Raw genomic sequence first — 13,482 nt, forward strand, 5'->3', positions numbered from 1 at the left:
CAGCAATATAAAAAGATAATTTTAAAGGAAACAAAATCATCTTTTAATCAAAACTTTTTTAAACGTCTTAGGTATCTCAGCATTACTTCTTATATTTTCGTTTGCTCATTTAAACTATAAACAACCAATTAATTTACATTAACTCAATGAAAAATATATATTGTTCGAACAATCCAATGTCAAAATATAAGCTGTTTCCCAACTGTAAAGGGTGTTTAGAACTTCCAACTATCCTAAGAATTTTCATTCATTTTCCATTCCTTGTTCCCCTTTTATTTGCTTGTTTTCAGGTTTTTTGTCCCTTGTTTTTTGGGTGGTTCGGTGTTGACACACCAGAGATAAAAAGGCCGTAGAAGGTCCTGTGCCATGTGTGACGGTTATGAGCATCTGCAATCCAATTTAATCAGAGCTGCTGGCAAATGGCCCGACTCTGACCGATTTTTGGGGCAAAAACACAGCAAATAATCGCATTAGGCCCCTCAGGAAAAACCCGGAGACAATGGTGAATCCAGTGCGATGTGGCATGTGTCAAAATTTTCGCATCGATAAGATAGATCTAAGAACGGCACGCACATGTGTTGGCCAATTTGAAACATGATTAGCAGAGAACCAAGTGGTAAGTTTTGAAATTCAATTTTTAAATTGGCCCTGAACAGGGACTTTCCACCCTCGCCAAGGGATCTTTAGGCAGGGGCCATAAATCTGGGAGAAGTCTTAACATGTCAGCGACACTTTTCCCCAAACAAGGTCCAACTTTATTCAAATGCCAGGAAGCAACAGGAAGGGCTTGGCAAAGAATTCGGAGTTGGACTTTCTTAATGTCTACAAATTCCTTTCGGCAAATCCAATACAAAGCCCACTGACTTTGATTTATCACGGCGGGGCGTGGTATTTTTAATTTACAAGCCCGTGGAGTTACCCCAAACCATTCCTTAACCCTTTGAGACCGCCTGTCTGCATAATTATGTCCGTGTGCCCGCAAATTTATGGACCTGCCAACATCTTACTCCTGCAACTTCTGGACTTTCACTTTGTCAAATGGGTATTCTTGTAATTGGCTTCGGTCTTGGTTTCTACTTAGTAGGGATTTGCTTGGCTCTGACTTATATGTTGGTCAAGTGGTCAGTCTGGTTTTGTTTTCTGATTAATTTGTGGTGGGATTTAACACAAATTTCTGGGTGGCTAGTATTTGCCCCTTTCAAATCCTAAATTTTCCTTCAATAGTGGAAATATCAAAACTTTTAGTATATATGTTAAATAGCCTTACAAATTATAAGAAAATATTTTTACTTTTATTATATTATACTTGCCATTAAGACTAATTTGTTTATAAAATTTAAAATATTTTATAATAGTTTTAAAAGGCCTGAAACCTTTAGATGATTTTTTCTTCAAAATGCCTTTTCAAACTTATTTCTCCTCTTGAGACTTGAAACCCACACCCAGGGAAAACCACAAATGATGACTGCATCAAGTGAGGGAAAATTCGAGGAGTGGGAATGACAACAGCATGACAATCGTCAAGAGCAATTCCTGTAAAATTCTATGACTTCGTAACTAATTAGCGCAGCCCATAAAAACAATGAAGGCACCGCAGTGAAAGGCGAGGGGAAAGCCACCCTCTCGGAAAAACCATGCTCACCACTTTTCCGTTTTCCTAATGAAGTTTGACGTGCTGATGTGCGGTGACGTTGACGAGGATTTCAGGAGGATTTCAGGGGCAGAAGCGAAGAATTCGCAGTCAACAAGTGAAAGTCAGCCCGCGGTAAAATCCAGTGATGATGCCCCTCACTATGATGATGATGATGATTTGAACTGTGACGGAAGATTTCGTTAAGGGGCCATAAAATGCATTAAAATTAAAAACGTGTTAAAATGCTCAAGAATAACTCGCGCAATCTTTTTAATGAGCTCTTAATGAGGCAGTCGGACCAAATCAAGAAGCAAAAAAAAACACCTACAAGAATGGAACCAAAAATAATTTGCGTCCCATTTGCTCAGTTGCGCGACTTAAAAAATCGTAAATTATAAACAAATTTTTAATGAAAAAAAACTTCATTCCGGCATATGCTTTAGATCGCCACCCCCTTTTCAAAAACGCCGGATTTCAGATACGTATCTGTGTGTGACTTTTGTTGCTGCCCATAAATTATGTAAATTTCCATTCGAAATTCAAAATTAAAAAAAAATATAGAAAGGCGAAATGGTGAATAAAAAACGATGTCCTGCTGGCTGTAATAGGGGTGAAAGGTCACAAAAAAAAATCAGTGGGCGAAGGGGCGTGGCCAGTAAACATCATAAAAGTGAGAAATATGCCTCTTATTTTGTATTTTGTAATTTGTTTTGTAATTTTGCGCCTTTTTGTTCTGAAATATGAGGAAAAAATTGCCACATTTATCCAAAAACAAATGGGAACAGGGAAATGCGACGCCGGGTAAATGGATTTTTCATTCGATTTTCCATCCCTCACCCCTGGCCGTGGGAATCCCCATTTTCCGGGACCAGCCCGCACTAAGTCTACGACTTTGGTTCCTTACTTTATGTGAGTTTCAACTGTAATTGGACGAGACAACCTGCAAGTTTCAGGAAAAAGATGCATAGATACGTGGATACTTTTTGGTATCACATAAATTAAGAAGGCATTCGAGGATGGTCTGGGAGCTCAGACATATGCAAAGGCGTGACTGCGGATACTCAGGTGAAATTTATTGGAGCGAAAGAATCCAGCACGAACGTGGTACACTTACCAGCAGGGTTGGGCATAGGGTTAGAAGTATATGATTATTTAATTTCAATTTTATTAGTAACAGGTCAACATTTTAAATACCCTTAAATTATTAAATTGAAAAAAAAATGGTAAGCTAGATTTAAGCAATATTTTGTAAGCATTTTAATAAATATGAGCTTACATTTTACAATCTATTTTGGTAATAATAATGAAGTAAAAATGTATAGTAAGTATCATGATTGTTAAATCCAAAAACATTTGATTTTCTTTGCACAATAATAAAAGTGTTTGGAACACATGTGTATATATAACACATTATTCAACAGGAAATGATTCCACGTCTTTGTTGTCCAATGTAATTAGCTGACGGCTGCTGCAAAAAGTCGACTTCAAGTTCTTTTGTCGCTGCGCTTAATTTTTAATGCCGCACCATGAAATTTATTGGGCCGCCACAAATTTGAGTTAATCTCCGAGTTGCCAGCGGGCTTAACAGTGCCGGGACAGACTGTACTTCACTGCGGAAAAGGAATCCTGTATTTGGAGTGGGTTTTCGGTTGTTATACGAAAGGATTCCGGAATATGTTTAAAGATGGGGGTTGAGGAATTACGCTGCGACAGATTCATTTAAAGTCCCAACTGAAATCAACGCTGATTTAATTTCGACTGTCAGGGATTAAGGAGTTAACCCGTGGCAGGGTAAGAGGTGTGATAAGTGCTTTTCAATGCGATGCGCACCAGGATCTGGGATTCAGGACTTTTTGCTTGGCCCTGCATTCCGAGTGGGACATTCATCGGTGGGGCCATCAATCAATTGGCCGGCTAACGAGTGGCATGTCCTGTGAGTCTTGTGAGTCCTGCATGTCGCCATGTGTGTTCTTGTGGGTATCCCTGTTAAGGAACAACAAAAAAATACAACCAGCCAGAGCACGTAATCCCGCTTTGTGGAGGATGGGATTTTAACTCATCCAACTCTTCATTCCAATCATTGACAGCTGACCAAGAACGATGTGTTTCAAAATGGGTTTGGGAAATGAAATAATTGGGTGCTAAAAAAGGGCAGATAGATAAATCTCGAGTTAGAAGCCAATATTTATGGTTTTGGGAAATTGATAAAAAAGCATAATGCAAAATTACCAAAACAACATATTAGATCTTTTTTTATTATAGAACTATAAATTACGTTTTTAAAAAATATGAATAATAATATTACCGACATTTATTTTAATAAATATATCAACAGACAGGTTTCATATTTTTGTAATAATTAAAAGTCCAACAGTTTCCCCAACTAAGATATTTTATTTTTGCGTATTAGAACTACCCCTTTTCCCGAAAAAGGGGGTTTTTAATTGCGACGCTTAGCCAGGACGACACCATAAATATTTATTAATGAAATTAACTGAGCTGGCAAAATTCAAATTGAAATATCAACGCAGTAATTAAAATTCATGTTGAACTCCTCTCGGGGGGTGGTACTCCCAAAAATGTAATGCCACCACCCAACGCCCCACTAAGCGATGATATACGAGCAGAAGGGTTTTTTCGACCCATTTGCATATGTCTTGCCTCTGGAATGATAGCCTTAATTGTGGCCATAACGTGTTGTGTGTGTGGTTAGCCATGTGCCGAAACCAGCGTGTGTGGTAAAGTGGTTTTCCAGGTCGCCTAAAAACCGTCTAAAAATCCACCCACAATATATTTACTATCCCCTCAACCGAAAGTGGCGCTCATTTTAATGAGCAACAAATTCAATTTCAACTTTTGTGCGCCTTTGTTCCCGAAAATTAATTCATTTGCAATTCATGGCTTTCAATTGCGTTTGTTTGGCTCGGTTGTCGGAGGGTAGACGTTTATCTCCTGGGAACTGGCGATTATTTGGTTAGCTTAAATTTATGCTGCCAGATAGATCATGAGCGCCAGTGTTCTGTTTTATACACATAAATCAAGCGTTTACTGACAGCAGGAAATGCAAATCAAATGCAGGCCCACGACTGTATCTTTTCAACCTGACTTTTACACTTTAAATTTGGAGCTAAATGACCACTTTAAGAAAATATATGGAATACAATAAAGGATAATTTGAAGGTAAATTAAATACACAACTTTTAAAAATGATAAAGTTCTCTTGCTTAAATAAAAAATAAGTTTATTAATTATTTAAAACAATTTAATCTCTTCACTCTTTTCATGAAATAACATTTTTGTTAGTATCTAAAAAATGTATTTTGTTTTTTTTAATACTCTAAAAATGTTTTAAATTGCGAACACCCAAAATGGATAATATCTTTTTCGGAGTGAAATTTAGCCCATGTCCATCCTGGTCGTTTTTTCCAAATTTATTTTCCGGCTTCTGGTTCCAAATGATGTGCTAATGCGATACTAGCGATGAAAATTAGGATGAGCATAAATAAGGAGGGTGGAATGAGAAGGTATCTGAGGGGTGTATCTCTGAGCCATTGTTAAAATACCAACAGCTGTCCTCGTAAATCAAAATTATGAGTTTTCAATGAAAGCTTCGCTGAATGGAAACTTTTAAACAGCCGTTCAATCGCCAAATGATGAATGGACAGGGGAAATTTATAACTATTACTTACGCACGATTAAATCATCAGCGATAGATAGAAATTTCGGGGGAATGGGCATCTTTCTTTGTCGCAAATTGTAGTCATTTGTTAGGCTTAAACCCTTTGCAAACACATGGAGAGAGAATGAAAATGGAGCCTAATGAGGCAGCCATAAAAGCAAAAATGGAACCATCAAAATATGGCTGGGCTTTCACTGCCATCGCCTGATAAATGGGCGAGACTTTGTCTGAGGGCGTGACGAAAATCCAATCAAGCTGTATAAATATTCAGGCTCAGCACTTTTGGCTCAGCACAATGTCCGAGTGGAGAAGAAAAACTAATATAGAAATTAGGTGTGTAATGTGCTGAGCGGGCCATAAATATTTCCTATTCCCGATTCGCATCGCCAAAAGAATATTTGCAAAATGTTTCCACAACACTGAACCAAGTGCTCGGAAGAGGGTGTCTTGTCCAGGGAAAGGACTTTACTGTCCAGTATCCATTTCAAGTGTTTGCCACATCTGACATTTGTCATCATGATTCGGCCATAAATACAAACTGCGCTGCAAATAAATAAACATTTCCCAAAATTGTTTCGGAGAGTCCAGAAAGGAATGGAGTGGCGAAAGGAGATTGCTCATTCCGCAAGGGATTGATTTTGATAAACGATTACTATCAATATAATAGCGTTGAAGACACAATGGCTACATAGGCTTTTCTTAGGGAGATGTTAAATTTCACTCTTTTAACATTTTAGAAGAATACAAAAAAAAAAAGCTTGAACTCATTTTATATGATAATACAAATTGAAAAAATAGTTAAGGTCTAACTCAAACCGTAAATTTTGTATGACAATTAAAAGGAATCAATTGTAAAAGACAAATATTTTAAAGAAATTGTTTAGCCATTTAATTAAATGTTATTTTAGAACATTTTCATACGTTTGAAGCATCTTTAAATTATGTTGATATTAACTTCAGCCCTAGCCCAAAGGAGTCATTTAAATTTTATAATGACAGCCTACTCCATAACTCATTACGTTTCCTTCCAAAGTCTGCCTTTGATGTGTGTGCTCTCTTGATGGCATATCAAATGTGAAACTATCGATGGATGATATGCATAGGTACGCATCGCTCGCCTCAGCAAACAAACAAGTTAACGCAATTAAGAGTCCTTGCCAAGGAACTTAATTAAGATTGCCGCCTGGCAAGAAATTTGTCAATGGCAACCAAGTTGAGCAGCCGCAAAAGGCAAACACATCAATCGCCCGGGGAAACCCCTTCCACAGACGCTCCTTTCTAAGGATACGTGGAACTATTCTAATGCGGTTGGTGTTGCAATTAAATTAACATAAACTTCGGGACCAGCCGTGACACGTTTTCCACTTTTTTGGCCCAAAAATTCGATTCAAGAAAGGAGTTGGGGTGGGTTTTTCGATTTGGGGTGTGTGTGCTGGTATCCTTCCCTTTCATTGCACTGTTAACAATTTGAAGATGAAAATTTAAATGTATCTAAAATAGTAAGCTCTATTTAATTTTGTTTCATTTCGCAAATTATTTTTTTTTATGCTAGAAAGTTGATTTTTATTCATAAAATTGCTAAGAATAGATTTGTTATCAATAATCGGCTTAGCATCAATCGATGATCTATTATTGTTAAATAATTGTTCCTTAACATGTTGGCTTGATATAAGTATTTATTAAACATTTTTTGTTAGATGTGTTTTCTTTCAGTATAGGCACATGCAAATCGGTCCCTGGGAAGCCCCAAGTTGTTTGACGCCGCTGAAAGCGTTAATAACTTTAGCAACGCCTTTGTCCTGCGGCGGACTTTGATGATGACTGCGATGATTATGACGAGCATGTGGATGAGGACTGAGGATGGAAATGAGGTGGAGTTTCCAAGTTTCTCGATGGCGATGACGCACTATCAGCAATCACTATAATTGCATGGTTTATCCGCGTGTGCGTTTGTTTGCTTTTAATAGAGCTGCTCTATTTGTTTACTATTTAAGCCCGCTGGTTAAGTCCCCCGTTAGGTTTCCCTTCAGTAGATGTCCCGGCTGTCACGCAACCCAATTATTTCCTTCAAACACATGTAACTGTTAATTGGCAGAGCGTCTCCCGGGTATCCTGCAAGTCCTGTATGTCCTGAATGTCCTGGGTGCGCCACTTTCGCCGCCACTCCTTATTATTTGGATAGTTTTACCCTGCAGCTCAAAGCTGAGATTGCTTTTCCCCGCCGAAAGGGTTGCGATTAGTTGTAGTTTTAGTTTTCCGCTGCCAAGGGGCCTTACTTAATCTCAACGCAGATGAAAAGTAAATAGAAAGTTGTATTGGGCGTCCAAATCAAATTAAAAAAGGACTTTATTTTCTGGGCCACAAGCCTTGTAATTCCCAAAGATGATAATATAGGATAAGGTACACGAATTTTCTGTTTTTAGCTAGCTTATGTTATGTTAAAGGCATGTTTTAAATTATATAATATATATAATAAAGTAAATTTGAAAAATATTTGTATTAATGTGGTTTTTTAATTCATAAATAATTAAATCCGGATTAAATTCAAATTAGTAGCCAACCATTGTTTACAATAAAAACTTAAATTTTTTTAAATAGTTTACAAAATAACAAACGTATTTTAATTTTACAAAATTTTTAATGTTAATAAATGTTACATATTATTTACATATTAAATAGTATTTATCAATCTCTGGATCTTTAAACTTTAAATAAGCAGTTTGGTGCCTTTAAGACTCCCAGTGGAAAAAAAGCTGAAAGGAAATAGTAAAACGCTTTCTCCCGTCGAACCGTAAAAGTAGCTCTTGTCTTATTTTTCTGTTTCAGATACTTGGCTGCATATGATTTATGGGGCAGACAGGCGGAGTGATGTAGGGGGGGGCAAAGTACCGCCAAAAGATTTACGAGTCTTTCACACACAGGATATTCGCCATCAGGCAACAGGATGGGAATGCAAATCGCGCACGCATGAAGTGAGTCCAGGAAGTGGGGAATTACCTCCTCCACTTGGAATGTTGAAGGTTTTCAAAAAGAGAAACAAGAAGGCCACATATCGCATCACATTGCGTGACATATCCTTAAAAAGTTTTCAAGTTGCTTAGCAAAACTTTAAAGCCAATTATAGAGAAACAGCGTAAACCACGATAATCCTTAGTAATTTTGCAGTTAGTTTACAGCTTAGTTCGGTGTACTGTTGCCCAAGAGAGGGATAAACATAAGATAAATTGTATTGCCTAATTGAGCCATCGCATTCCCCGATAAACTTTCGTTCACATCTAATTTGCCTGGCAGTCAGACGACATCTATTAGGCATTATCGAGGGCCATAAAAACCGTGACGGGAAAATCATCTGTAAGGGAAATAGCCGATGGCCCCCAGGACATCATGTATCCTGTTGTCACATGCTATCAAAATCATAAAACTATTCGTCCGGCTAGTCCTTTGTGCGCTAATAGACTTTGCTGGATCCTTCGCGTTTTTGCCAATTTCGCTCTTCCGCCCAAGAGGAAATCATTTCTGTTGTATCGAATCTTTTGTTGCTTCCTTTTGGCTTTTTGTCTCTGTATCTGCCAGACGGAAAGTCTGATTTCTGAGAGTCCTTAAGTGCAGTCTGCCTTGACTCTCCAGCTGCAGAAGGAAGTCTTGAAATAAATATATGGACATGGGGTCTACTTCAGAGATTAGTGTCCAATAGCAATGCCATCTTCAAGAGAAGAAACAGAAGGATGACAGGATGAAGATACAAAAAAGGAAATAAAACTCGTTTAAGCTAAAATAATAAACAAATAAAAAAAGACTTTTCCCCTTCCTTGATTTCAGAATCGAAATCCCCCTGCTCCACTTGAAAGTGTCACAACAAGTAAACAGAAAATCCCCAGCCCAATTCTGTAATGAGAACTCACTAATAACTCAGACCAGAATAAATGAGAAAATCAAATAAAAACAAGTTAAAACTTCCGTGAAAAAGCGAAGAAATGAAACGAAAACAACAACAATTAGAAATCGGGGAGAAACTTGGACCCTTGTGCTCGCATTTTTAAGCAGTCGAGTAATTACACGTTTAATTGCAATGGGCCAGGACTTTTTTAGAAAAAATATGCCGTGACTGGGGGAAAAAAATTACTTAAAATTCAGGCATAATGAAAACTGTTGAGGGAATTATGCTAATTTCATACAGAAAAGCAACGCCCCGAATTGGAGTTTCTGGAGTCCTTTTCCTGTTCCTTTTCCTGCATTTTGTCCAGCTTTCCTACCATTACGTGTCCTGCCTTTCCAAGTGGCGATGGGCAAAAGGAAAGGCATAAGAAAATGTAGCCAAAAAGTGAAAGTTCGATTTATGCAGCTACAAATTCACTTAGCTATGCAGAGTGCTCATCGCCTCACCACCCGAACTGCTCCTTGATGTACGCACATTTTTGGTTCCATTTATTAGATTTTCCTTGCAGCTTCCTGTGCGGCAAAGTCCAACCCCTCGGATCCATTGATTCATGGCGTATTTTTTTAGCGCGCATTTTGCCTGAATTTGTAATTAGCCACGGGGTTAACAGCGGGGATGGAGTGAATTTGAAATTGGAGAGGGTACGAGTACTCAAATGTTTGGTAGAGTTCAAAAGGTTGATTTACCAATTCAGCTGTTGATTAGTCGGGCAGTTCTGGAAGTGAAGGGGTTAGGTAAAGGAGTAAAAAGCTTAAACAAACAAATAAAACTATTAGAAGAAGAAATAAAATGTTTTTTTTTTAGTAAAATTCATTATGAAATAATAGATATTATGGTATTTCTATGTTCTGGTCCCAATTTTAATAATTTAAAGAAGTTAAAGTAATGTAAGCTCAACTATTGTTCGTTAATGTTAAATAATATAAGCTTCATGACTTAAAAAATATACCTGACAACTTTTTAATAAATTTTAGTTTTATAATCAAGGTATCAACATTTTTAAACCTTTCTTTTGACTTTATAAATACTAACAAATTCCAGGGTACACTAAAGTCCTTTTCCAATCCAAATTAATTAGTATAAGCCTTCCTCACGCTCATTGCACTTCATGGAATTTTCCCGAGGCTGTTGATTTGTGTAAACATTTTTAATTATGAACGCGCTGCGTTGTAATGACTTGCTTTCTTTTCGTTCAGTCTTCGACATTATCTGGGGCTTCCCTTTGGGGCAAATTGTAATCCCGCTCCTGGACATTAGCGGACAGTTGGCGGATTCCCACGTTGGGTTTACGGCTTATCGGCATCCGCCAGAGCACCACTCCACCCACTTTATACTGCCGAATTAAATGATTAATAAAAGTTATCGCCAAACGGGAAGGAAGCGAGTCAAATTTGTAGCCAAACAAAGCGGATCTCATGCATCCACGGTGACAATATTAATTTGTGGCTGAACTGCGCATTAACATTTTGGTGAAAGTCCTTGGGCGGCGGATGGATCACGCCCCCATTCAAATTGTGGCATAAACATGCAGTTTTAGCTCACATTTATGACACTCGAAACGCGTGTCCCGGCCATAAGGCCATGGATCAAATTGTATAATATTAATTTCTAATTGCATAAATTTTGCCTCGTTACGGCAAGATCTCCTGATTCTCATATATCTCTTTGCCATTTACGATTTTTTTGACTGGATCGTAAAAATTAAAGCGCTCCAAGGTGTTTGCGTTGGCAAAAGAATACCGAGGTTCGGTTTCGGTTTCGTGATATGTTTTTATTTGCCGGTCGCTATGCCGCACAAATAAAAATAAAAGCAGCCATCAAATGTCGAGTTAAAATGTTTTATTATTTCACTTTATGCCCATCAAACGACGTGAGTTTCGGCCAGGAAAACACAAACAGGATGTCGGGGGAGGAGGGGTTCGAAGGATGGCAGAAGACAATTGCCAAATGGTTTATTGTTTTTGCGGCTGCTCTGTGGAGCGTTGATAAGTCCACCGATTTCGCCTGTGTGTTTGATTATGTCGCTGCTGGATAAACAGGGGTTTTACAGGGTTCTTCACTCACCCCTTGGGGCAATATCTTTTCGAAATTGTTATTAAAATCGCAACGCGATAAGATGCCATGGGGAGTAGATGTATTTTTTGACAATTATTTCGATTTGCTACGCTTGAAACTGAAGTTAAGTACAGTTTAACTGGATTTTTTCTTTTTTTTTTATTAAAATTTAAGGTTTTCCAATACTTGTTTTGAACACTCAAGCAGTTGGTTTTTTTTTATATTTTGTAGCATAAACGCATCTTTAAGTCGGTTATTAAAAGTAAAAGCACCCTTTTAAAAATTGTACTTCATTTTCACATTTCTAGATTCTTAATTCAGACTTTAATTGAATTCTTAATTTAACTTTAATATATATAATATCATATTCTTAAGCTGACAATGGTTTAATTCCACTTTTATTTAATTTTGAGATCTATTGTCATTGCAACCTTGTTGTAGCTTTTCGCAATTATTTATTCGCACACTGAGCAAACCGCTTGGAAAATGTATTCCAACCGATACGTGAAAATGGGAGAATCGAGACGCCTGGCGACATTCACCTTCGCTCGTCAATCGCTAAATGCCCTGATTAATCCACTTCAAACAGGGCAAAATTCCGCCTCTCTCTGCGGGATTTTAGTCACCTACGTGGAATGGCGGCAAAAAGTTTTCGCACCGAAATGAAACTGTGACTGGGCTCAGATACTCCGCATATCGCTACGTGCGCAACGGCTGATTGCATTTACGTGTTGTCACCTGATGCACCTGCCTCCCCCCCCTTGAACATCCCCTGGAAAAGCCCCTTTTGCACCTATAAATACTGCACTCAGTTTGCGACTAATGCGAATGAATGGAGGCAAACCACTCGATAAGCAGCTCGCGGTTTGTCCTCCAACTTGCATCCTGCACATCGAACCGAAACACCCAAAAACACCATGAAATCTCCCTCGAAAACCCCACAACCATCACTAACATCCCTCCCATATTTTACCACCAAATTTGGCAGCATCGAGACGTGGCAAACTTCGAGCTAATCAGATGCAGTTGTAATTACAAAACTCCAGCGTTGAAAGTGCCAGAGTAACGAGGTTAGGAAATGGGATTACGCAGGGGATCAAAACTGAAGTAACGAGAAAATCCTTTTAATGTAATAGGAACACTAGAAGACAAGAAGACTTGAGTATTAACATTATTAAAATTAATTCTTTTTTGTTCAAATTTGGAAAATACAAAATTTACAACTTACCAGTGATATTTCATTTCATATTTTAGTTTTATATAGTTATTTATATATAATAAGATTTTGTAGAAGGTTTTCTTTTAATTCCAAGGTCTTCTTTTAGTCTTATACATGCAATTAATAATAAATTATGTAATCCAATACATCTACGTATCTTTTAATTGGTTCTAATATTTAATATGACTTTTATAAATAAGTTTAATAACTAGCACAACCTTTAAGGTAAATGTTAATAAAAATACTTTAAATTTTTACTTATACTTTAAAACTTTTTTATTTATTAACACAGCTCACCAACAGTATTTGCTTAAAATTTCCTTACCTTTCTTCCACAAATCGAACTTTTATGAGGTGTCCACATATCGCGGATTTCAGCGAGGTAATATAGGAAACTAACTAATGCCCCCTGGTGAAGGGTTATCTGCGAATTGGAATCGTTGAATGAGATAGTGGATGAGTAGCTAGATGAGAATGGGACAGAGGCAGAGGCACGTCGGGAATTCTAGACTTTGACTTTCCGAAAACTTTAAGTAAATCTGCTTATCTTGCTGGAAAGTTTCGCTACTACGTGCCGCCGTCTCGTCGCGGTCGCCAGTTGCTTTGTTCCAGCAAGTCAACCACCCACACCATCTATAAGAAAGTCACCATCTAGTCCCCTTTCGGATTCATAAGGCATGCAGACTTGTCATAACGTTGACAAAGTCTGACACGTTGGCATTAGGCCGGTCAAAATGTGGACTCCCTATCGCAAAGGTCGCTGTCAATCATTCAAGATTCTCCCACTTTTGGAATGGGAATGGTTATGGAAGTGGGAGTCATGTGCTGAAAACCATTGCGATTGCACACTGTTGCCAAGTGAAAATTAATTGAAACTCTTGCTTCCAGCTCTTCGAATGTGCTCAAAATCATTAGTAATGTCCTGTTTTGGTTGGTTGATCCTTTGCTGCTTGAGTTGC

This window comes from Drosophila gunungcola, chromosome 3R (genome assembly GCF_025200985.1).
Source record: "Drosophila gunungcola strain Sukarami chromosome 3R, Dgunungcola_SK_2, whole genome shotgun sequence".
Classification (NCBI taxonomy): Eukaryota; Metazoa; Arthropoda; class Insecta; order Diptera; family Drosophilidae; genus Drosophila; species Drosophila gunungcola.